Below are 24615 nucleotides of genomic sequence, written 5' to 3'. Positions count from 1 at the left end.
TGACACTTCTATGCCCTTACACATTTGTGTTTATGTTTATGTGTGTCAAGCATACATATCAAAGTAGAAGGAGTTTCAACAAACTGCTAATTGTCCTCATGATTTTTATGTTTTCTTTGATTTTTTTAAAAACTTACAATAAAGAACAAAGTACTACTTTGAAGGAAAAAATATTATTTTTTAAATAATTCAGCATAAATTACATAGGTCACCCAAAGATAGTAATGTATTTGAGCTGAACCTGGACTTCTGTTCTGTTGATTTAACATATTTTGGTGTCTTTCCTTTTATGTTAAATAACTATCATTTACCTACAGCAACAGAAGAATATAACTTAGCTGTTGAGACCTGATAACATGTAGCTGTTGAATAGTTCTGCAAGATTTGTTAGGGAACCAAAACCAGGCATGTGAGGGTGGTGTTGGGAAAGACAAGGCGGGAAGGGTTTGCAGTCAGTTGTCGGTTATCTTCAGCAGTCAGGCTGTCTGCACACGGACAGGTGAGGAGCAAGGGAAGAAGAGCAAGCTTGGGTATTTCGTTGAGCTGTTAAGTTTAGGGTTAGAAAATGATCAGCGCAAACCTTTTGGCATAAGAGCCAATGTTCTTGGCAGGAAGTCTCTGCTTGTTTCTGTTTCCCTTCCTCCCAGTTTCTCCTCAGGGTCCTGCAGTCAGCATTCTGGAGCTGCCATTTTGAAAATGGCAGATTTTCAAAATGACCTCATGATCTCCTTCCTAATTGTTAAACCCAGTGACATTTTGTCCCCATCTGCAGCATTTGATGTGTTGTTAGTCAACTCTCTTTGGGCTTGTGTACCTCTCCACCCTTGTTGTTCTTCTGCCTCTGTAACCACTCAGTGTCTTCTTCCATGTACCTTGACCCTTCACTGTGTCTTCTACTCACTCCCCTTAGAACCTTCATTTACTCCCGGAGCTTCAACCATCATCTTCAGGTAAAACTCTAGTGACCAGTCATCTTTCCCCATTGTGCATCATCCTTGCTGGCATTGAGAGTTTGGTCTTAAAGTGGTGCTTGAAATTAGAACATAATCGCTTTGTCGCAAAATCTGACAGACATTGGACGTACTTAGAACTCATATCTGGTTTCATGAGACAGCTGTCAGATTGTCTACTAATGGTCTACCCATTGATGATGGAACAAGCTCCTTGTGTGAGCCTCAAATAAAAATGATGGAATTAATAAAAGACTTTTACCTTAAGGCACAAAGCCCCATGAATGTCAAAAAGCACTGGTAGAGCCGATCCAAAAAAATATGTAGTTTGTAAAAACTCTTAAGACAATTCACACTGAAGTGAAAAGCTTAACTTGAAATAATCAGAATAGCTTTTTCCAGCTGGACAGCTAAGCTTGGTAAACATGAAAGAGTCTACAATAACGTTAAGGCAGTGTGTGAGGGTTAAATTGTTTCCAAGGTCGGCTTTGCTGGGGCTTTGGATTCAAGCTGGGCCTTGACAGAGGGGAGAAAGGTCTGTGGGGGACTGATGGGCCCAAAGGCAGAGTGTAAGTATGTGTTCTTGGGAGAATGATTAGATTAATCTGATTGAATAGAAGGTGTTTATTGGAAATTAGAGGAAGTAAAGTAGTGATAGATAATGGAATAACTGAAAGTCAACAGAGGAGTTTATTTGTGATGGAAGGGAAAATCATTATCACTAAGGATGTAGATATGAGAAAACATTAGGTTTGGAAGTTATAAGACGAGAGTACTTCAAAGTTTGTGGGATTCTGTAAGGTAGGGTGGGAATAACTAATATTGTTCAGTACCTGCCGTGTGGTCTGTAAGGCATAAGATCTCATTTTTATTTTACAGCAACCTTTGGAGTAGATGTACTGGTTCCCATTTTATACATAGTGAGACTGAGTTTTAAGCAGGCATACTTATCTAAGTTTTGCAGAATGGCTGGATCAAGATTCATGCCCAGGGACATCTGACTTCAAAGCACAGTGAGAATGGAAAACTTTGAAACTAGTTCTCTATTTTACAGTCAAGAGGATGGGCCCAAGCTTGTTCAAGGTTACAGGAATAGGATGAAAGCAATTTCTCTGTAAGAGAGTGGACAGGCTGTGATCTGCAGAGGAGCCAAGTTAGAGGCTCTTGTTAAAACAAATGGGGTATGCTAAAGAAGTTGGGTTTAGCTATGGCATAGGAGCGAAAAAGGGGTAGAGGGCAGCAGGACATTTGGGGAACGTGATGTACTAATAGTGGAAGGTGATGATGAGAGGGATGACTTGGAAACAGTTCCAAGGTTTTAGTCCCAGGGAACTGCCATTAATGGTTATAGAAGAAAGGCCATGTGTTTGTTGTGGAGTGATCTGAGTACGAATGACAGAGATTAAAAAATACATTAAAATAGAATGGTATGCATGTGCTGACTTATGTATATACTACCAAACACACAAAGGAGGACAGAACAGAAGGTGGAAAGCTATGAGGGATCCAGCACTTTTCTTTGCTGGTGGTGAGTCACCAGAGTGAATAGCTAGGCTTTACCTAAAGCAAAAGGGACTCTTTGCATGGTTTCTTAGGCTCCCTTTTATTCTGGCTGCCCCTGCACCCCCAGCATGAAAGTAGCTTAACTGTACTTTGATTTCCAAAATGCGTAGCTGTCTCCAATAATTGATTCCCCTCTCCTGAGGATCTCAAGCCTAAAAAAGAGTATTGTTCCATTACTTTTCCCTCAAAGAGATTTTTTTTTTCCTTTCAGGACCATGGTCACTGTACTGGATGGACTTCTGAACTGGTGAATTGCTTTCATCTTTTGATCACACTAGAAAATTGTCCATGGAGTTGAAATATTTATTGCAGTAATTTCTGGCCTTAACATAATTAAGGTAACATATCACTTTTTCTTTATAACTATTATGAAGTTGTCATGTTTGTCTCCTTTAACTTTGCTTTTTAAAGATACGAATCCATTCTCTTCTTTTATGCCCCAATAATCTGTTGAGATTGCTCTTGATCTGCAAATGTATGATTGCAGAAAAGACTTTTATAGGATGAAATATGAATAAGTTGTTTTACTCTGAAGAATAAAAGTGAATTGTATTACTCTTTAGATTAAATCAATAAATACCCCATTTCCATAAACACAATATGCATAGAGTGGATAATACTAAGGAAACTTAATAGATCAAAAGGAGTATTAAGGCTACTTGAAAAAAATGGAGATACTCAAATATTAACGTATTGCTAGCTTTATTCAATAAATAAAATCTAGAAAATAGAGTTTTCATAAAAATCTGTTAACTCTTATTTCTAGAGATGATGTGTTAAAATTATATTATTTTCCAAGTTTTTAGAATATGTGCATGTGTTGTAATGTGTTAACTTTCTCTGTTTTTGCAAATTGAGTAACATTTATTGCATGCTTGTGCTGTGCCAAGCTAAATAGTAAGCACTTTGTATTATTAATTCTCGTAACCCTTGGGGTTAGTAAATTTATTATCCTCATTTACACATGGGAAAATTGAGGCTCAGAAATTAGCTGGGCACGGTGGCTCACTCCTGTAATCCCAGCATTTTGGGAGGCCAAGGCAGGCAGATCACTTGAGGTCAGGAGTTTGAGACCAGCCTGGCCAACATGGTAAAACTCCATCTCTACTAAAAATACAACAATTAGCTGGGGGTGGTGGCACACACCTGTAATCTCAGGTACTAGAGAGGCTGAGGCAGGAGAATCACTTAACCCAGGAGATAGAGGCTGCATTGTGCTGAGATTGTGCTTCTGCACTCTAGTCTGGGCGACAGAGCTAGACTCGGTCTCTCAAAAAAAAAAAAAAGAGAAATTGGCCGGGCACGGTGGCTCACGCCTATAATCCCAGCACTTCGGGAGGCCGAGGCGGGTGGATCACGAGGTCAAGAGATCGAGACTATCCTGGTCAACATAGTGAAACCCCGTCTCTATTAAAAATATAGAAAAAAAAAATTAGCTGGGCATGGTGGCGCATGCCTGTAATCCCAGCTACTCGGGAGGCTGAGGCAGGAGAATTGCCTGAACCCAGGAGGCGGAGGTTGTGGTGAGCTGAGATCACGCCATTGCACTCCAGCCTGGGTAACAAGAGCGAAACTCTGTCTCAAAAAAAAAAAAAAAAAGAAAGAAAGAGAAATTAAATGACTTGCCCATGTAATTTAAGTAATTAAGAGTGATTTAATTTTTAAAATTAAATTACTTGCCCAGCTGGTAAACCCACTGGCTCAGAACTTGAACCAGTCAGATATCAAAGCCCGTGTCAATGGTTTTATGATTTTTTACATACTTCTTTTCCTTAATAAAATGTTTATTCCTTTTTTCTACAGCATTATTTTAAATGACTGAATAGTGTTCAGATATATGGAAATATAATGGTTTCTGTATCCTATCTCCTTTTATTAGACATTTTTGTTATTTCTTGTTTACTTTTAGAAATAGCATTGCAGTGAACATCTGTCATGCACATCTATGATTATTCCCCTAGGATAAATTGCTACAAGTGGCATTGCTGAACATTGATAGAATATAGCACTCAGGAATTGATGTATTCTGTTAATTTACTCTGTTGATACACTCTGTTTTCTTGAAAGGCCATACCGTTTATAATCTCAGTAGCAGTGTATGGAAGTACCTGATTAACTTTCAGCTCTCAGCAACATTGGTAGTTAGAAATTTGAAAAAAAGTGTTGGTCTTTAAAAAACATTCTAAATATTCGTGTTTAAGTCCATTATTATCTCTTGTGTCTAATGCTGTAGTAGTCATTATCTCCTTACTGGTTTATTTCTTTCTAGCACCCACTTTGCCAGTAACGGAATTAGATAGGGCATGGACTTTAGAGTTAGATACCTGGGTTCAAATCATGACTGTGATCTGCCTCAATTTCCCCATAAGTAAAATGAAAATAGTAATAAAAACTCTCTGGTAAAGTACTTTAGAACAGCGCCTGACTTTTGATATGTGTTCAATAATTATTGGCTTACTACTGTTGTCTTCCAGAAGTCCCTGCTCATATAATTTAAAAACTCCAAGGTTGTACTTGTTTTTTAATGAGTTATAACTATTACCAAATCAGTAATTCACAGTTGAAACTAAAGTGCTGACATTGAAGCATTGTTAGTGTTGACACTGTGACCAACCCGAAGATCACAAATTACCTTCCCTGACTCAGTTGAAGCTGAGAGGTCAGGGATAGAGTAATAACAGGAATAACTAGAATGTTAAAGTGCTTTATATTAAGCTACCAGTGTACTTCCACACACATTATCTCATTTGATCCTCACAACACAGCTGTGAAGGAGATGGAGCAGATATTATTAATCTCATCTTACAGAGGAGGAAATTGACTTGGAGGATTAAGTGGCTTGCTCTCTGAAGGTTGTGGAAATGGTCAGTGGCAGAGCTGAATGTGTACTCTGGGCCTTCTGACTGTAAATACTTACTCTTGATGCTTCATAACATGGTAAGCTAAGGAGGTGCAGGTGGAGATACCCAGGTCTAGAGATTTGCTGGAAAAGAAGGAGCAAAAGAGAATGCCACTGGGAGGAGTCAGCAGAGTTGGGGTAAGGGAACTTAGATATACTAAAAGTGAAGGGAGGTACCCAGTGGGGAAAGAGGTCAGGGGAAGGAGTCATGAAGAAAGGGGAAAACTGAGGGGCCAGGACTTCCATGCTCACAGGGCTGCTGACTAGATCAGGGTGGATGGCTTCATCTTTGAGACAGGAGGGATGCTACCCCTGAACCAGGATGGAGGGAGGAGATGGAGGTGTGCAGGTAGACTCAGGTGATTTGAAATAGAAAGAAACATTAAGAGAGCCGAAGGATTATGGCCTGAATAAAGAAAGAATAAAATATTTGTTTCTGGAGAGTAAAAGTGGTAGATTTGGGGTTTTAGATTTGAGAAGGGGAAGCCATTTAGAATATCTGTTGTGGGAAATGGGCCAAGGAATTAGAAATGCCTGCCAAAGACCTCTGCTGTGCAGGAGGCAGGACCCAGATAAAAACATCTGGGCTCTAACTCAACAGATTCTGTGAACCCCTTAGGTGTGCTGAGAATATCCTTGCCAGATGTATGTAACCATCTGAGGGTGTTTCTTTGTGAGCTCAGTGATAGACAGGCACAGGATCAATATGAACAAGGAAATATGCCTTAATTGCTTGAGGAGTGAGGGAAAAACGGCACTTTGTAATAACCCTCTTGTTTCCAGATACCAAAGCAGCTGTCAGGCTGTGTGCCTGTCCTGGGTACCTTTTACTCAGGAGTTAAGTGCCACAGTTAAGATATTTTTGCCTGCTTCTCAAGGAGGTACATGGTTTTTTAATTAGTGAAGACCAAGTAGCAATAGTTTTGTTTTGTGTCCTAATAGCCTTTGTTAGTATAGTCAGGGAGGTGAAGTGAGGAGATGGTGAATGGTTTCCTAAGCTTCGAAATGAAGAATTGGACTAAACATACGTTCCCCAATGTCCCTTTCCAACATTACCATTTCTGATTCATCTCAAGTCTACACTGTCTCCTCCTTTACCAGACAGTTTAGTGTGTCTCAAGTTTTATTTTATGGTGGTTTAGATTTTTTTTTTTTTTGCTTAGAGACTTCATGCATTATTAAAAGCAGTAAATAGTGACTGTAGAAAAATGAAAGATGTGTCAATAAATAAAAGACCTGTTAAAAATGCGTGATTTTGCCACCATTAAATAATCCCTGTACATATTCTTCCAGAGATTTTTTTTAAGTATATATGCCTAAATAAGATTCTTAAATTCACAAATGCACTCTGCTTTTCTCAGTTGATAAATTATAAACCTTTCTCCTCATCAGTTGTCACTGCTGTGTAATTATTAAAGGTTGGTGAAGGTTCTGTTTCAGGAATGTATTTTAACAAATCTCACTTTGGACATGTATGTTAATGTACATCCTTCTAACTGTATTTGTGAGGGTGCTCTTAATTATTTCCTTATAAGATTAGGAAAGAGGTTTGATATATAATACATATTGCTAGAAGACTTAACCAACTTACAATTCTATCACCAGTATACGAGAGGTATCTCTTCCCACACCCTTCTTAACATTGGATAGCAGAGTTTAAAAAAAAAAAAGCAAACCTTACCAGTTTTATAGACAGATGAAGATCTTTTCATATGCCATTTATATTCCTTTGTGAATTTTCTGTTCATAGCCTGTGCCCATTTCTCCAGAGGGATATTTGCTATTTTTGTTACTGACTTGCAGCAACAAGATTTTAAAGATTTAACATTTTAAAAGTATCTTTTATTATAAAAATATATGAAATTTTGTAATTTGTCTTTGAATTTTATACTGCTTTTAAATGTATGTAAATATTTAATTCTAGGTAGTCAAATCTTTTCCTTTGTGGTTTCCTTATAAAATAACTAGTAAGTAAGAATGCCGTGGTGTTTGTTGCCCACTGTCAGTTCTTCACATAGCAGAGTAATCTCTTTCAAATGTGATCATATCTTGGCATACCCTGCCTGAGCTCATCATGGCATTCTTATTACCATGGCCTGCAGGGCCTGGCATGATCTGGCTTTGCCTGCTCTAAAGCCCCACTTCTTGTCGCTCACCCTTCAACACTGTGTTTCAGCCCCACTGGCCTCTTCTCGGTCCAGGGAATATGCCAGCTTCCTTCCTGTCCCTGAGATCCTGCAGATACAGTTTTTTTGCCTGGAAAATGTGTGCATGCATGCATGCCTGTGTACGTGCACACACTCCCCTTTGAGCACTTCTCAATAGGCAATTATTATATTTATTTATTTATTTATTTTTGAGATGTAGTCTCGCTCTGTCACCCAGGCTGGAGGCCGTGGTGCTATCTCGGCTCACTGCAACCTCTACCTTCCAGGTTCAAGCGATTTTCCTGCCTCAGTCTACCGAGTAGCTGGTCTTACAGGTGCCCACTACCACACCCAGCTAATTTTTGTATTTTTAGTAGACAGGGTTTCGCCATGTTGGCTAGGCTGGTCTCAAACTCCTGACCTCAGATGATCTACTCACCTCAGCTTCCCAAAGTGCTGGGATTAAGGAGTGAGCAACCATGCCCAGCCACAATTATTATTTTTTATTAACTTACTCCTTTACCTGTTTCTCCCTCTAGCCTATAACTCCATAGAGGCAGAGAGCTGTGTGTGTTGTCCACAGCAAGGTCTCTAGTGCTTAGCATATAGTATTTATAGAAGAAATGAATTAATATTACATCTCTAACCACAAGATTGCACAGAAATTTACCTGTATCTACCTTATTGTAGTTTTATGGCTTCATTTCACATTTTAAAATATTTTATCTGTATGAAACTTAGTTTGAAATGTGATTCAAAATAGGAATTAAAATTAGTTTCTTTCTCAAATGAATACCCACCTGCAATTTTTGTAGTTCTTGTTTATAAGAGAATCCTGACTCAAATTATAGTCCTTAAACACTATGATACTGTTTTTTGTTACTTTTGTTTGCTTTTCTCTTCTTGAGTAGTCCTTTGTGCAAAACATAAATGCAGAAACTGTTAATTGACTTGAGCCAAATTCCTCATGAGCATGCTGGCTTAGTACCAAGAAAGATGATCCTGGGGTCAGCCACTATAGCCTGCCTTCTAAGAGGAAGGAAGACATAATGTGACTGACTTAGGGATTTGTACTTGCTCAATATCTAATGCTAGTAGACAATCCTGTTTTAGATAATTCTGGCTGCCATTTTTTTTTAAAACCATTGAATTTGAACATTATAGTGACTACTTTTCCTGTCTCTTATCTCTAGATATGGAATGAAAATCTTTTGGCAGACCATGTGTTTCAAGTTTTGGTTTGGAAAATACTGGTCATTATTCCTTTCCATATTTTAACTTTTTGAAAATTAAAATTAATGACAAAAGTCATATGTGCCCATTGTCAGATATTCACACAATAAAACATTTATACAGACAAAAAAGGACTCTTGTATCCCACTTTCTGATCCTATCCCTTAATATAACCGTTGCTGAGTTTATTGAATATCCTTACAGACATTTTTTATGCTTAGTGGATATATTAGATCTTTACACATATCCCCCTCCCAACCCCCGCCATATACTTGCATGGTTTTTCTGACTAATGTCATGAACTTTCTTATATACATTAGCAGAATTCAAAAACACCTAACGCCTTTGTATTTTGGCTGGTGGCATCTTAGAGAAGTTACTAGTTGATGTTTTCACAGGACTTTAAACACAAAGACCCGATTCGTTTGTGTAAATTATTGGATGCGGTCTTCCAGAGGGCAGGGGCTTGGGCACATTCAGGAACATGGTACAATCTGATGATTATTATTTCCATCCCACTACAGAGGAAGAAATGGGGACTTAAAAGGGACAGGAGTGAATTCTTCTAAATTCATGAAAATGAACACTTAGCCTAAAATGTGTTCACTGGATTATGACACATAGCTGGATTTCTAGTGAATGGGATAGGAGGTGGGGTGCTGTCAGTGTATAATTTTTTTTTTTTTTTTTTGAGACAGAGTCTTGCTCTGTCGCCAGGCTGGAGTGCAGTGGCACAATCTCGGCACACTGCAACATCTGCGTCCCGGGTTCAGGTGATTCTCCTGCCTCACCCTCTCGAGTAGCTCGGACCACAGGCATGCTCCACCATGCCTGGCTAATTTTTGTGTTTTTAGTAGAGATGGGGTTTCACCATGTTGGCGGTGATGGTCTTGATCTCTCGACCTTGTGATCCACCTACCTCAGCCTCCCAATATAAAATGTTTTATAACTTTGTCTCTTATTTCTGCTTCCCTCCTCCGGTCATGAGAATACAAGATAAATTTGGAGTGGGTGAGGGTGGATAGCAAAGTGACTTCCTGGGCTGTGCCCTTCACACTGGCTTTAGAAAGCCTGCAGCTGACTGCCTTGGGGTCTGATCTATGGCGCTGCGCTCCAGAGAACTATAAGGTGTGCTGTAAGTGATGGGGGCTGTGGACTTATGCAGAATTGCACTTGTTGGGGGTTTTCACAGTACCCACCTTATTATACTAGAGAGGCAAGTTTCATTGCTTAAGGGGACAATTTATGGCAATAGACTTATCTCCTTGTTTTAGCTTTTTATGTTTTTCTGCCTTTAATAAAATGTGAAGTCACAAAGCAATTAAATAGTAGTGTAGTTTTCAGGCAGGAGGTGGAGAAAGGCTAACTAGGGGGAAAGGCCAACATGATTGACAGAGACTGGCTGGAGATTTACATTAAGAATAACTCGTTCTTCAAAACTTTCTTCATTTTCTGGTGAGAATTATGGGGCAAATCATATACCAGAAGGATGGATGATTAAAAATGTAGGAGTTATGATTTCTTTTTGACTTTGTAAGTCTCTAAATCCTCCACCTTAACATAGAGTTCTTATTTCAAAATGGGAACCAGCCCTGCCAGAGACTAAAGTGAGTCAGAAATACTCTAAAATCTTCAATAATTAGTGTAAGATTGTTTATATTTTGTAAAATTTCTTAAGATACAGTGAACTGACGTTGAGACTCTGAGTGTTTTTTTTCATTTCCTAAACTCTGATCCACAATTATAGACGTTTTTGAATATTCAAAAATATCGAATGTGATTTCAGTTGTTTCTAGAATTTAAAAAAAAGAATAATTTTTGACACTTTAAATGAGGAAAAGGTTTTTAAAACCGAATATAAAAATCTAGAGAGCTCAGATTCCCTGTCTTTCCTTTTCCAACCTCCTCTAATATATAAAACAAATCCTTTTGATTCAGCCACTCTGTATTGATAGTGGCCTATTTATTACAATTAGAAGAATTAAACAATAAAGATATATAGATACTTTGTCACTTTTTCTTATTATAGAAACAATTTGATTTTAAAATTTTTTATTCAGCAGAATGCAGATTCAAAAAGAAAGGATTTTTAGAAAAGCTGACTTTTGATTTTTAAAAACATTGAAATGGCCAAAATAAAGTTTAAATTAAAATGCGGTGGTGGCCTGGCATGGTGGCACATGACTGTAGTCCCAGCTACTCAGGAGGCTAAGGCCAGCAGATTACTTGAGCCCAGGAGTTCAAGACCAGGCAGGGCAACTGCCTAGAAATAGTGAGACTCTGTCTCTATTTCTAAAGCGTGGTGATTGGTACCTGTTGAGTGAAGGGTTAACTGAGAGTCATTCATATGGCCCAGAAAGTAAGTGGCTACAACGACAATGCTTTTTCTGGTGAGTATTTCTCTTGCTGTGAAAGCACTCTGAAGGGGAGACCTCATGCCATTGCAGGAGTACCTGAGCTCCAGTCTTCAGCATTGCAAATAGAACAAGAACCTGAGGAAAAGCCTGCACAATGAGCCTGCTGTGATTTAGGGTGTGCTTTTAGACAGTTATTCATAAGAATTTTTTATTTATTTATTTTTTATTTTTTAGGCAAGGTCTCACTCTGTTGCCCAGGCTAGACAGCAGTGGCATGATCATAGCTTACTGAAGCCTCAGATTCCTGGGCTCAAGCAGTCCTCCCACCTCAGTCTACTGAGTAGCTGGGACTACACTGTGTGCCACCACATCTGACTAATTTACTTTTTTGTGGAGGTGAGGTCTTGCTTTGTTGCCCAGGCTGGTCTCAGACTCCTGGCCTCAGGTGATCCTCCTGCATGGGCCTCCCAAAGTTCTAGGATTACAGGCATGGGCCACTGCGCCCAGCCTCATGAGAATATTTATCAAGATAGATAGAATTGTTAATTTCCACAGCTTGACAAAGGATAACAAACAGCTTTTACAGTTTGAACATCCCTTATCCCAAATGCTTGGGACCAGAATTACTTCAGACTTTGGACGTTTTTGGATTGAGGAATATTTACATATACGTAATGAAATGTCTTGGGGATGGGACACAAGTCTAAATACAAAGTTGGTTTGTGTTTCATACACAACTTAGATATAAAGCCTGAAGGTAACTTTATACAATATTTTTAATAATTTTGTGCATGAAATAAAGTTTTGACTGCATTTTGACTGTAACCTGTCATGTGAGGTCAGGTGTGAAATTTCCACTTTTGGTGTCATGTCAGCATTCAAAAAGCATTGGATTTTGAAGCATTTCTATTTCAGATTTTTGGATTAAGAATGTTCAACTTGTATGCCAAATTAGTAAATATTTTTTGAGTTCCTACCCACATCCCTCTGTGTGGGATCTAGAAGCAGCCGTGGTTTAGTTTCCTCACCTGTAAGGGAGGGTGTGGAACTTTTTTTTAATGTATATCACTGTAGGTTAAATTTGGATAGAAAAAAGACTAAAGGTAGCCATGGCTGGCTGTCCTCTGAGCCCCTATGCTAAGCTTAACGGGGCTTTTGTTTCTGGCAGTGGATCATTTTGCTGACATGGAGCCAGTGATTATATACCATCTCTGGTTTTTTTTTTTTAGTTAATTTATTTTTTTATTGCATTTTAGGTTTTGGGGTACATGTGAAGAACATGCAAGGTTGTTGCATAGGTGCATACGTGGCAGTGCGATTTGCTGCCTTCCTCCCCTTCACCTATATCTGGCTTTGAGTATTTCCTTTTCCCCTGGCAGTAGCTCTTTATTTAGAGTGTTCCACAGAGAGGCAATGGGATACAGAAGATGCCTGTTTACACTAGGTACCACTGTTTCACTATGTCCTGGTAAAGTAATGATGTCCACCATCATTACTTTACCAGTTCCCCATTGGTGTTTTGGTCTTACCTATACATTATTCTTTTAACTTTTATTTATTTTTAATGAGACAAAATTCACATAATATAAAAATAGGCAATTTAATAATTGACAATTCAGTGGTATTTAGTACATAATTCTGTACAGCTGCCACCTCTCTCTAGTTCCAAAACATTTTTGTCACTACAAAAGAAAACTCTGTACCCAGTAATCAGTAACACCCTATTCCCTCCTCCCTCTCATCCTTGACAATCATTAATCTGCTTTCTGTCTCTCTGAATTTACAATTCTAGCTATCACATGTAAAATAAATGGTTTCATACAATATGTGACCTTTTGTGTCTGGCTTCTCTCATGTTCATCCATATTGTAACGTCCAAGCCATTTTATAGCTGAATAGTACATGGTATGGATGTGTCATAATTTGTTTATTCATTCATCTGTTGATGGACATTTGATTTTTCCCACCTTTTGGTTGTTATGAATCAGGCTGCTATGAACATGGGTGTATAAGTACTTGAGTCTCTGTTTTCATACCTCTGAATTAAATTGCTAGGTCATACGGCAATTCTGTATAACTTTTTGGAAAACCATTGAACCATTGTCCATGGGGCCAAACCATTTCTAGTCCCACCAACAATGTACAAGATTCTAGTTTCTCCACATCTTTACAAACACTTATTTTCCTTTTTAAAAAAAATTATAGTCATCCTTGTGGGTATAAAGTAGTATTTTATTATGGTTTTGATTTTTATTTCCCTAATGATTAATAATATTTATGTTTTCATTTACATATTGGCCATTTGTATATCTTCTTTGGAGACATGTTTGTTCAAGTTCTTTGCCCATTTAAAAATTGTTATTATTTGTTGTTGACTTGTAAGAGTGCATTACATATTCTGGATACTAGTCCCTTAACAGATATATGATTTGCGCTTATTTTTTCTCATTTTTAAGGTTTTCTTTTTCATTATCTTTTTTTTTTTTTTTTTTTTTTTTTTTTGAGACCGAGTCTTGCTCTGTCACCTAGGCTGGAATGCAGTGGAATGATCTCTGCTGACTGCATCCTTCGCCTCCTGGTTCAAGCGATTCTCCTGCATCAGCCTTTTGAGTACCTGGGACTACAAGTGTGCACCAATATGCCCAGCTAATTTTAGTATTTTTAGTAGAGACAGGGTTTCACTATGTTGGCTAGGCTGGTCTCAAACTCCTGGACTCAAGTGATTCACCTGCCTGGGCCTCCTAAAATGCTGGGATTGCAGGCATAAGCCACCACATCTGGCCTTTCACTTTTTTGGTAATGTCTTCGGATCACCAATATTTTGGATTTTGAAAGGTCCAAGTGATCTGTATTTTGTTGCTTTTGCTTTTAATGTCATCTCTAAGAATCCATTACCCAATCCAAAATCATGAAGTTTTACCATCATGTTTTCTTTTCTTTCTTTTTTTTTGAGACAGAGTCTTGCTTTGTTGCCAGTCCGGAGTGTGGCGGCACGATCTCGGCTCAACACAACCTCTGCCCACTATGCCTGGCTAATTTTTGTAGTAAAGATGGGGTTTCACCATCTTGGCTAGGCCGGTCTCAAACTCCTGACCTCAGGTGATCTGCCCATCTTGGCCTCCCAAAGTGCTGGGATTACAGATGTGAGCCACAGTGCCCGGCCTCCCTATGCTTTCTTCTAAGAGGTTTTGATTTTATTTCTTATACTTAGGTTGTTAATTCATTTTGAATTAATTTTTCATATGGTATGGATATCCACGTACAAAAGAATAAAGTTGGGCCACTACCATTTGCTAAAGAGATTATATTTCCCCATTTGAATGGTCTTTGTACCCTTGTTAAAAATCTATTGGCCATATATGTGAGGTTTTATTTCTGAACTCTTTATTCCATTGGTCTGTATATCTATCCCTATACCAGTACCACACTGTTTTTGATTAGTATAACTTTGTAGTAAGTTTTGAAATTGAGAAGTGAGAGTTCTCCAACTTTTTTTTTCTTTTTTAGTGTTGTTTTGACTGTTTGGCACTTTCAGCTTCATATGAATTTAAGGATCTGTTTTTCCATTTCTGCAAAAAGGACTATTGGGGTTTTGCTAAGGAGTACATTGAATCTGCAGATGATTTGGAGTAATATTGTCATCTTAACAATATTAAGACTTCCAATCCATGAATATAGGATGTATTTCCATTTATATAGGTCTTATTCTTCAGCAGTGTTTTGTGATTTTTAGTGTGTAAGTCTTTTGCCTCTTGTGTTAAATTTGTTCCTAGGGTTTATTTTGTTTGGTTGGTTGTTTTTTGTTTGTTTTTGTTTTTTTGAGTCAGTCTCATTCTATCACCCAGGGTGGAGTGTGGTAGCATAATCTTGGCTCACTGAAGCCTTTGCCCCTGGGTTCAAGTGGTTTTCATGCCTCAGCCTCCTGAGTAGCTGAGATTAGAGGCATACACCACCACACCCAGCTAGTTTTTGTATTTTTAGTAGAGACGGGGTTTTGCCACATTGCCCAGGCTGGTTTCTAACTCCTGAGCTCAGGCAATCTGCCTGCCTTGGCCTCCCAAAGTGCTGGGATTATAGGTGTGAGCCACCATGCCCTACAATTCCTAGGTATTTTATTCTTTATATGCAATTGTAAATATGATTGTTTTCTTAATTTCCTTTATGAATGATTTGTTCCTGTTGTATAAAAATATAAAAGTAGAAATATTTTTCATTTTTTAATATAATCTCTAGTGGTTATTTTAAAATTCAACTACAGTTGCTTTCCTCTTCCATCAGTCTTTAAAAACTTATTTTGAAATAATGTTAGATTTAAAGGAATGTTGCAAAGGTAGTACAGAGCTTACATACTCTTCACCCAGTTTTTCCTAATGTTAACATCTTACATGACCATATTAAACTATGGTTAATATAGTTATCAGAATTTGGAATTTAAATTAGTCCAATACTTCTAGTTAAACAACAGACCTTTTTAGCATTCTATCCAGTTTTCCACTACTATCCTTTTTTTCTGTTCCATGGTCCAATCCAAGATCCACATTATATTGTTTGACTCCTTAAACTCCCACAGTTTGTGACAGTTCCTTGTCCTTCCTTGTCAGTTATTTTGTGAAATGACTCTAGACTTGGGGCTGTCTGATGTTTTCTACTGTTTACTTTTAGTTTATGCTTATATATACACATATATATATACATATATCGTTGTACTTTAGGTTCTGGGGTACATGTGCAGATCATGCAGGATTGTTGCATAGGTACATACATGGTAATGTGGTTTGCTGCTTCCATCCCCCCATCACCTATATCTGGCATTTCTCCCCATGTTATCCCTCCCCACTTTATGCTTTTTTTTTTCTTGAAAGAATATCACAAAAGCAATGATGTATCTCTTTTATTGCCTCATAACAGAGGTGGTTACTTGATGTCAGTTTCCCTTATTGCCAGTGCTATTAGTTTGAACTTATGATGGATAGTTACTTCATTTTATAGATTATAACCCAATATTATCATCATTATTTTGTTGCTCAAATTATTCTAGCTTTGGCCACTGGGTGTTCCTTCAGGCTTGCTCTGATGTCCTTTTGACATCAGAGGCACATCTCGCTTTATGGCATCCCCTGATGCTCCAGGCTAATCTTGTATTTTCCATGCCCTATTTTTGGAATCAGTCACTTCTCTAAGGAGCCTGGGTCTTTTTATTGGACAATGGTGTTTAGAAACCAATGTCTGAGTACCGGATGTGCACATTGTAACTGGAGTGGCATTGCTTTTGTCTTCCGTGAGTTTTATGGTAAGCTCTTTCCTGTGAATATGGTTGTAAGAGGTCTGGAACTCATTTCTAACACTTCTAGGTAGTGAGTCACTTTGTTATAAAGTCATTTTGATCATTTAATGTTGAGTTGTTAAAATCAATGCACATACCCTATAGAAAAATAAGTATTTTGATTATCAGCGGAATAGATTAACTTTTTGTGGAAAAATACCTTTATATTGATAGGGTAGCATTGGCATCCAGACATTTTTGACATTCCTTTAATAACCTTTCGTGATTTTTGACTCTCATTTTTAGCCCATTCCATATTTTAATGAGAATGTCTTTTGGTTAGTTTTAGAGGTAAATGCTTCCTCATTTACAATGTCTAACTACAGATTGATCATCCTATAATAACTGTTTTTGCATAAACTTTTGATGAGTTATTTACGTCCTTATAATTTTATTTGTGAAGTCTTTACAGAGGATATTGATAAAATAGTTATAAGATTGAAAGCCTGTTTTCTTCGATGATCCAGTATAACTTCTTTTGACTGCTGCTTTTAGTTCTTGCAAAATAGATCTTGTTTAGATGAGATTCCAGTGTGACTCCTTTGTAATTTTTCATATTTCTGCTATTACCTCTCAACTCTTGAACAGCTGTTTCTGTGAAAACCAAACATGCAGTCAAGGCACATTCCACATGTGGTTGATGGGATTATCATAGTTACAAAGCATATTTATCCACAGTGATAATTATCTTCCTAAGCATTTTGCTCTATTTCAGAACCTCATTCATGGGCCTTACCATCTGTTTCTTACATATGGGGAAAAAGTCTCTTATTCTCTCTTTTAGAATGTAGATCTAAGAGTAGATTTATATTAGGATTTAAAAGATGAATCTCTTTCAAGGATGTTTTTCCTCTGGACGATGGCATTTTGTAAGAAATTTCCCTATTCATCTCATCCCTGGTGCACATTAATTTGGAGGTGATGTTAAATGTGTCAGTGTGGCACAAATCTCAACTGGCAAATAAAGCCTAGTATTGAATCATTTGCAGTTCAGAAACATGGCTGGCTGACTCTGACCCTGAATGTGTAAATTATCTTTGCAGCAATAAGAGAACTTGAAGTAGCTTTGATAACTAATCATTGTATGATAACTCAGCCAGAAGAATTTACCAGGAGCAGTTTGTGTGTCTTGCATCTAATTTAAAGGTTAGTAATGTAAGTCATATTCTTGGTGCCTTTGGACCTAGTTATGTAGCGAGACATCACATAGACATTCAGTGATTCTTACTCTTATCAGTTCCTTAACTCTAAAATCATCATTTTCTTTACCTTTCCTTAGTTCTAGAATAGCAAAATATTTTACTTAGATTCTACTATTAATTAAAATAATAAATGTACTGGTTCGAATTTTTCTCTTCTAAAAAATGTAGGCCAGGCATGGTGGCCCATAGTTGTAATCCCAGGACTTTGGGAAGTCGAGGCGGGTGGATCATCTGAGGTGAGGAGTTCGAGACCAGTCTGGCCAACATGATGAAATCCCATCTCTGCTAAAAATACAAAAATTAGCCGGCTGTGGTGGCATGCACCTGTAGTCCCAGCTACTCTGGAGGCTGAGGCATGAGAATCACTTGAACCTGGGAGGCAGAGGTTGTAGTGAGTCAAGATCACACCGCTCACTGCATTCCAGCCTGGGTGACAGAGCAAGACACAGTCTCAAAAAAAAAGAAAAAAAGGCCGGGCGCGGTGGCTCACGCCTGTAATCCCAGCACTTTGGGAGGCCGAGGCGGGTGGATCACGAGGTCAAGAGATCGAGACCATCCTGGTCAACATGGTGAAACCCCGTCTCTACTAAAAATACAAAAATTAGCTGGGCATGGTGGCGCGTGCTTGTAGTCCCAGCTACTCGGGAGGCTGAGGCAGGAGAATTGCTTGAACCCAGGAGACGGAGGTTGCAGTGAGCCAAAATGGTGCCATTGCACTGTAGCCTGGGCAACAAGAGCGAAACTCCGTCCCAAAAAAAAAATATATATATATGTGTGTGTGTATATATATGATGAGATAAGGCAGGCTACTGAGTTGGCTTAAAAACTAACAAACTAGTGAGGTGTAGTTGCCCGTTCAGATTTTTATTTTTAAGTGTTTTATGCCCAAGGAAAACTATGAAACTGGGACTTGAATTCTAATGTGTGTGTGTGTGTGAGTGTGTGTGTGTGTATTTTAGAAACTAAAAGATGCAATATGTCAGTGCTTTCTTATGACAATTGCAGCTACAAAGGGAGACTAAAGCTTTTTAAAAAGTAGAATTTTTAATGTTTGCGGAGAGGACTGAAACTAGTAAGCTTTTGAAATGTATTCATCCTCTCATCAAATATATATGGACCTACCATATGCCGGGTACTGTTCTTACTACTGTGGAAATAGCAGAAAGGAAAAACAAAGTCCCTGCTCTCAGAAGGTTTAGATGAGATAAGGCAGGCTACTGAGTTGGTTTAAAAACTAAGAAGAAACTAGTGAGGTGTAGTTGCCCATTGAGATTTTTATTTTTAAGGGTTTTATGCCCAAGGAAAACTGTGGGACTGGGACTGGAAATCTAACTTTATGTTTTCCTGGGTCATTCTTTTAAACAAGTTATTAGATTAGTAATTAGTACAACGGCACTCTTACCTTCCTCAATTCCTTTGCATGCTGGTTGGGTCACTCAGAGTGGCACTGAGGTAAACTTTGGCATATCAAAATCCACTTGAAAGCAGACGGTTAGCTAGGTGCGGTTGCTCATGCCTATAATCCCAGTACTTTGGGAGGCCAAGGGGGGTGGATCACTTAAGGTCAGAAGTTCAAAATCAGCTTGGCCAATATGGCGAAACCTCGTCTCTATTATAAATGCAAAAATTAGTCAGGTGTGGCAATACTTGCCGGTAGATCCAGCTACTTGAACCTGGGAAGCTGAGCTTTCAGTGAGCCAAGATCGTGCCATTGCACTCCAACCTGGGCTTTGCAGTGAGACTCCATCTTTAAAAAAAAAAAAAAAAAAAAAAGCAGATGGTTATGCCTATTCAACACTGGTTCAGTTGGGTATCTGTGGGCTTGTTGGTTCTTGTGCAGATTCCTGCTCTAGCCCTAGTCTAGGCTCAGCTGCACATACCTGCACATGTGCGTCACACAGTCCAGGACGGCCAGCCTTGTTCTCTTCACCCATCCCAGCAGCAGAGTGCTAGAAAAATTTGTTGGCAGGGCTATAAGAACCTCTGTAGCTTCTTCCCTTTTCCTTGTTCTCCTAACTTACTATGCTGGGAAGAAATACTATAGTGAGGTAGTAAGGATTTTAGACAAAGAAAAAAACTCTGAAATGGATGTGGTGTTAAAATTAGGCTAATCATTTGGAAGCACCTTAGTAGCCTCCTTTCATGTTCCTGGACCCATTACCTGGTTGTATTGTCATGTTTATTTTTCCTTGTGGAAATCTCTTTATGTGTGTCATTTATCTAATACCATGAAAATCTTTGAAGGAAAGACTAAAAACTTTCAGAATTATAACAGTAATGGCTTCTTTTGTTGTGTGGCACATTCTACATGACAATAGACCAACTCTCCTTTATCAATATTTGTGTATTCTCTTAAAGAACTAAAAGAAATAATTTTTTAAAATTTATATATAATGTTGGCCAATGTTACATACAGAAAAAGATCATTGTTTTAGAGCATATGAGACGAAGATGATAGAATTTAGGGCATTTACATGTGGCAACTGTCAAGGTAGTTGAAGTTTCCAGGAGTGGGCTCTCTCTCTAGTCACTTTGGGAGGAGTGCCATCATCATCACACTGGCTGATTTGGTCAGTTTGTCTTTCATCAAGCTAAGGAAATAAACAGAATAGAAAAATTGTTCACAAAGGTTGTCAGTTATTAGGGTGTAGCTGATGAACCACACCCAAAGAGCTACCTAGCTGAAGACAACTCATAGAGTTACTTAACAGCCTCCACCCGAGTTGATGGTCCAGATTGTCTCCAAGGGAAGTGAACTAAGCCAGTGTTGAGACTGAGTGGGATAAGGCTGTGGGAATATACATAATAGATGTATTCATACACATTGCTTCAGTACAGCATTTTTTTTTAATGGAAGCATGGGAAATAACAGATGGCCATGTACTCATGCTCGTTGTTAGCGTTCAAGGTCACTGCTGATCTCCTTTCTCCCTCCTTGTTCACATACCCATTGCAGCTTAAACTCTTGCAAGATCGTTGAAAATCTTCATTTCTCAGAACTCAGAGGGAAGAAAGATTGTCCACAAATAGCAATTGGCTTTACCTAGTATCATTTACCATGTTAGTAAACTGATAATTGCAGTGGTGTTATTATAATGCCACTATATTATTTTAATTTAGAAAACATTTTATAAGTTTATTGTTTAGAAATTAGATAGATTTGCTTATCAATTCTTTGGGAATTCCTTAAACTTTATTGCTAGCTACAAGTCCATTTTAAATACAATCAGTAGACTGGATATGGTGGCTGGTGGCTCATGCCTGTAATCCCAGCACTTTGGAAGACCAAGGAGGGTGGATCACCTGAGGTCAGGAGTTCAAAACCAGCCTGGCCAACATGGTGAAACCCCGTCTCTACAAAAAGTTAACCAGCTGTGGTGGGGTTTGCCTGTAGTCCCAGGGCTGAGACAGGAGAATCACTTGAACCCAGGAGGTAGAGGTTGCAGTGAGCCGAAATCGCACCACTATACTGTAGCATGGCAACAGAGTGAGACTGTCTCGGAAAAAAAATTGGCCAGGCACGGTGGCTCCAAGGCAGACAGATCAACAGGTCAGGAGATAGAGACCACCCTGTCTAACACGGTGAAGCCCTATCTCTACTAAAAGTAAAAAAAGTTAGCCAGGCGTGATGGCATGCACCTGTTGTCCCAGCTACTCAGGAGGCTGAGGCAAGAGAATCACTTGAACTCAGGAGGCGAAGGTTGCAGTGAGCCAAGACCGCGCCACTGCACTCGAGCCTGGGCGACAGAGCAAGACTCTGTCTCAAAAAATAAATAAAATAATGAATAGACTTTATAATAGTCACTGATCCTGCTAACATATTTTACCTTTTAATCTATTGGTACTTCTTTCATTCTCTTTAAAGTTAATTCTAAATAAAGGGGAAGTATCTTAATTTGCTTAATATCATAATTTGGAACTATGGCAAATTTTTTTTCTTCTCAGGCTACTGGCTAGCAAGTATTTTATATTTATATCCGCTAAAGAAAATTTTAAAAATTTCAGATTATCTATGAATTTTACCACTCTCACATACAAATGTTTTTAATCTTTCTTATACATTTATTTATATGGTTTAATTTTTGTTTGGAATGCTTCTTTTACTTGAGGTATCAGGACTTTCCACTCATTTATGAAGCCTTTACAATTATAAAGATAAATATTGTCACATTAATGTATGATAATTTATAAGACTGACTTTCTCATGTTAAAAATTTAGATTGTGTCTACTTCTTTGCTACTTGAAGTATCACTGCAGTGAAGTCTTCAGGCCATAATAAGTTATTTTCTTGTGATAAATTCACAAGAATAACTAGGCTAAAAGTATGAATACATTTTAATTTGGTTAAACACTTAACGTTTATTAAAAATTCTTTAAAAGTAACACAATTATCCTAATAAATTAGAACATTAGAAGTATATAAGATTAAAAAAATTCTCACTGAACTTCAGTCTTGCTCTCCAAAGTGAACCATGACGAGACCTTAAGTAAATGTTATGTAGAATGAAAAAAGATGGCCCTGAAGAATGGAGTGATATGGAAGTGATAATGGTGTACTATATGGGTAAAAAAAAAATAAAGTACTGGTTTAGATACATGATTTAAAAATAGAATCCTGGCAGTTCTCTCTGTGGACAAGCCATAGAGATGTCCAGTGTTGGTTTAATATAGCAGCTGGTTTGACAAAGTACAGTCTCCTGCATTGGGTAATGTTAAATGATGTCCATGCCCCCTTGACTCTGATCAAGAGATGGCTGGAACCTGCAGGCCCCACGTTTCCTGGGTTTAAGTGTCATTGAAGAATCCTTGTAGATAAGAGAAGAATTGTACATTCCAGGAACTGGAGACATAGCTAGCCTTAGAAGGCTCAGAGGATTCGTTCAGACAGCTTTAGACTTCCACATCTGTGACCTGAGTATCTTTGAGATTTGCTTTTATCTTCTAGACCCAGAGGCAGAAATCATGTTTACAGTTTTTTTTCTGGGAACTGAGACTGGGCAAAGGGAAAGAGGCCAGTACACAAGACTGCTGTTTATAAATGGTTAGTATCATCTACAATCCCATAAAAGAAGAATGCAATAGTATTCTCCTGTTTGGTGGTTTTATTGGATTGTTTTTGAATTCTTTGTCTCTGACAGAAGGTATGTTCTGTGTCCTTTATGTTCTCACTTACTTAACATAATATTCTCACAGAACTTTATGTTCTCTCTGGCATGATTATAATTACATTACCTTATCACTCCACCTGCCAGCCCTGTCTTCATCCCCAAGACCTGAAGGGATGGTTGGCTTTACATGTGAGGAGATTTTTTGGCCTTCAGAGATGTTGCTGTCAGTCCCCTGAGTTCCATTTGCTAGTATTGGGTCCATCCCACAGCTTTCTATTAAAAATAATAGGCAAGCTAAGGAATCTTTTAGTAAGTCACAGACAATTGTCGCTGAACCAAGAGCCCACCTCACTGGGCTGGTTCTTCACTGACTCTGTGCCTTAGTTTCCAGTGTGTAAGCTTAGATGACTACCCTTATCTCCAGGATTCTGTCTAGGACATAGATGGAAAAAAGTAGAGGACTCAAGTGATGATTGAACTTGGAATAAAAACCTCAAGGCCCTCTGTCTGTCACGCTTTTCAGATGTGTCTTAGTGCCTGCCCCTTGCACAGAAGCTGAATTCCAAACAAGCCACTGAGGAAGTTACATTTCACTTCACTTTTTAATGAGATTGATGTGTCGATCCCATTAGATAGGAGTGTGTCTAAAATTCAGAACCTTTGACACTGATTATCTGACCATCAGATGACACTCCATTTTACAGGCATTTTTTATAGTTTCTTCCCAGTAGTATTTCTTCCCAGTAATATTTCAGTAATCTTCATTACCTTGACCATCTAACTCTTATGTGCACTTGCCTGTACATATAAAAGTAGATTTAAAAATAGGATTGGCTTTCATTTGCATAATGACACACATATTACCCATAGTACCTCTCACACAAACCCACCCATACCTCTTACACTGTACTTTGTTAATAGGAAACTATCTGCTATTTTGTGCTTTTGGCAGCTGTAGAAAACATACACAAAGCCAGGTGTTGTGGCTCTTGCGTATAAGACTGAGGATGTGATTTTTGCAATCTGTATTTTTTAATAGCCAGTTATTAGAGATAAGAAAGAGAATTTCAGTACAAAGTCTGAGATGTCCCAGTGATAAACTCTCAGTGGGGGTCATTGTCTAAACATGAATGAATGTAGTTAAACAGTATGTAGGCCTGACTTCTTAGACTAACATGATGTCTGCTAAAGTGGTGATAAGGTATCCCACATTATCCTGTGTTTTTTGAAGGAGAGCCTTCAGGGTTTCAGTATTGTCATCTTTATGTCTTTTGCTCTAACAGTTTATGTTCTGCCTTTTAGTAAGCCTTTATGTTAAAAAAAAAAAAACAACCTTTCATATTAAAAAGTTATCAACCAGGCACAGTGGCTCATGCCTGTAATTCCAGCACTCTGGGAGGCCAAGGTGGGTGGATTACAAGGTCAAGAGTTCAAGACCAGCCTGACCAACATGATGAAACCTTGTCTCTACTAAAAATACAAAAATCAGCTGGGTGTGGTGGCACACACCTGTAATCCCAGCTACTCAAGAGGCTGAAGCAGGAGAATCGCTTGAACCTGGGAGGCAGAGGTTGCAGTGAGCTGAGATTGTGCCACTGCACTCCAGCCTGGGTGACAGAGCAAGACTCCATCTCAAAATAATAATAAGTTATTATTTGGAATACATAGGTCAACTATCTAGGAATGGGACAAAGTTCAGAAACAGGATTTGTGGGATGAGATATTAAAAAGCAGTCCCTTCAGTTGAAGAAGCTGCAGGAATTTAAGCCAGACATCTAAGGCGGCCATACTGGAATGTGAAAAAGGTAGCAGTTATACATGAATAATACCTT

General features: G+C 38.4%; 1 protein-coding gene across 1 annotated transcript in view; it reads left to right on the top strand.

Annotated features, from left to right (window-relative positions):
* The window catches only part of KANK1 (KN motif and ankyrin repeat domains 1), a 187345-nt gene that overhangs the window by 22550 nt on the left and 140180 nt on the right, over positions 1-24615 (top strand). The window contains exon 2 of the mRNA XM_064361496.1: positions 2725-2851. The gene's annotated coding sequence lies outside the window, so the exon portion shown is untranslated. The remainder of the gene's footprint in view (positions 1-2724; positions 2852-24615) is intronic.

This window comes from Aotus nancymaae, unplaced genomic scaffold, assembly GCF_030222135.1.
Source record: "Aotus nancymaae isolate 86718 unplaced genomic scaffold, 86718_ANA_hifiasm-v0.15.2.pri h1tg000041l, whole genome shotgun sequence".
Taxonomy (NCBI): domain Eukaryota; kingdom Metazoa; phylum Chordata; class Mammalia; order Primates; family Aotidae; genus Aotus; species Aotus nancymaae.
This window is presented reverse-complemented; position numbering and strand designations above follow the sequence as displayed.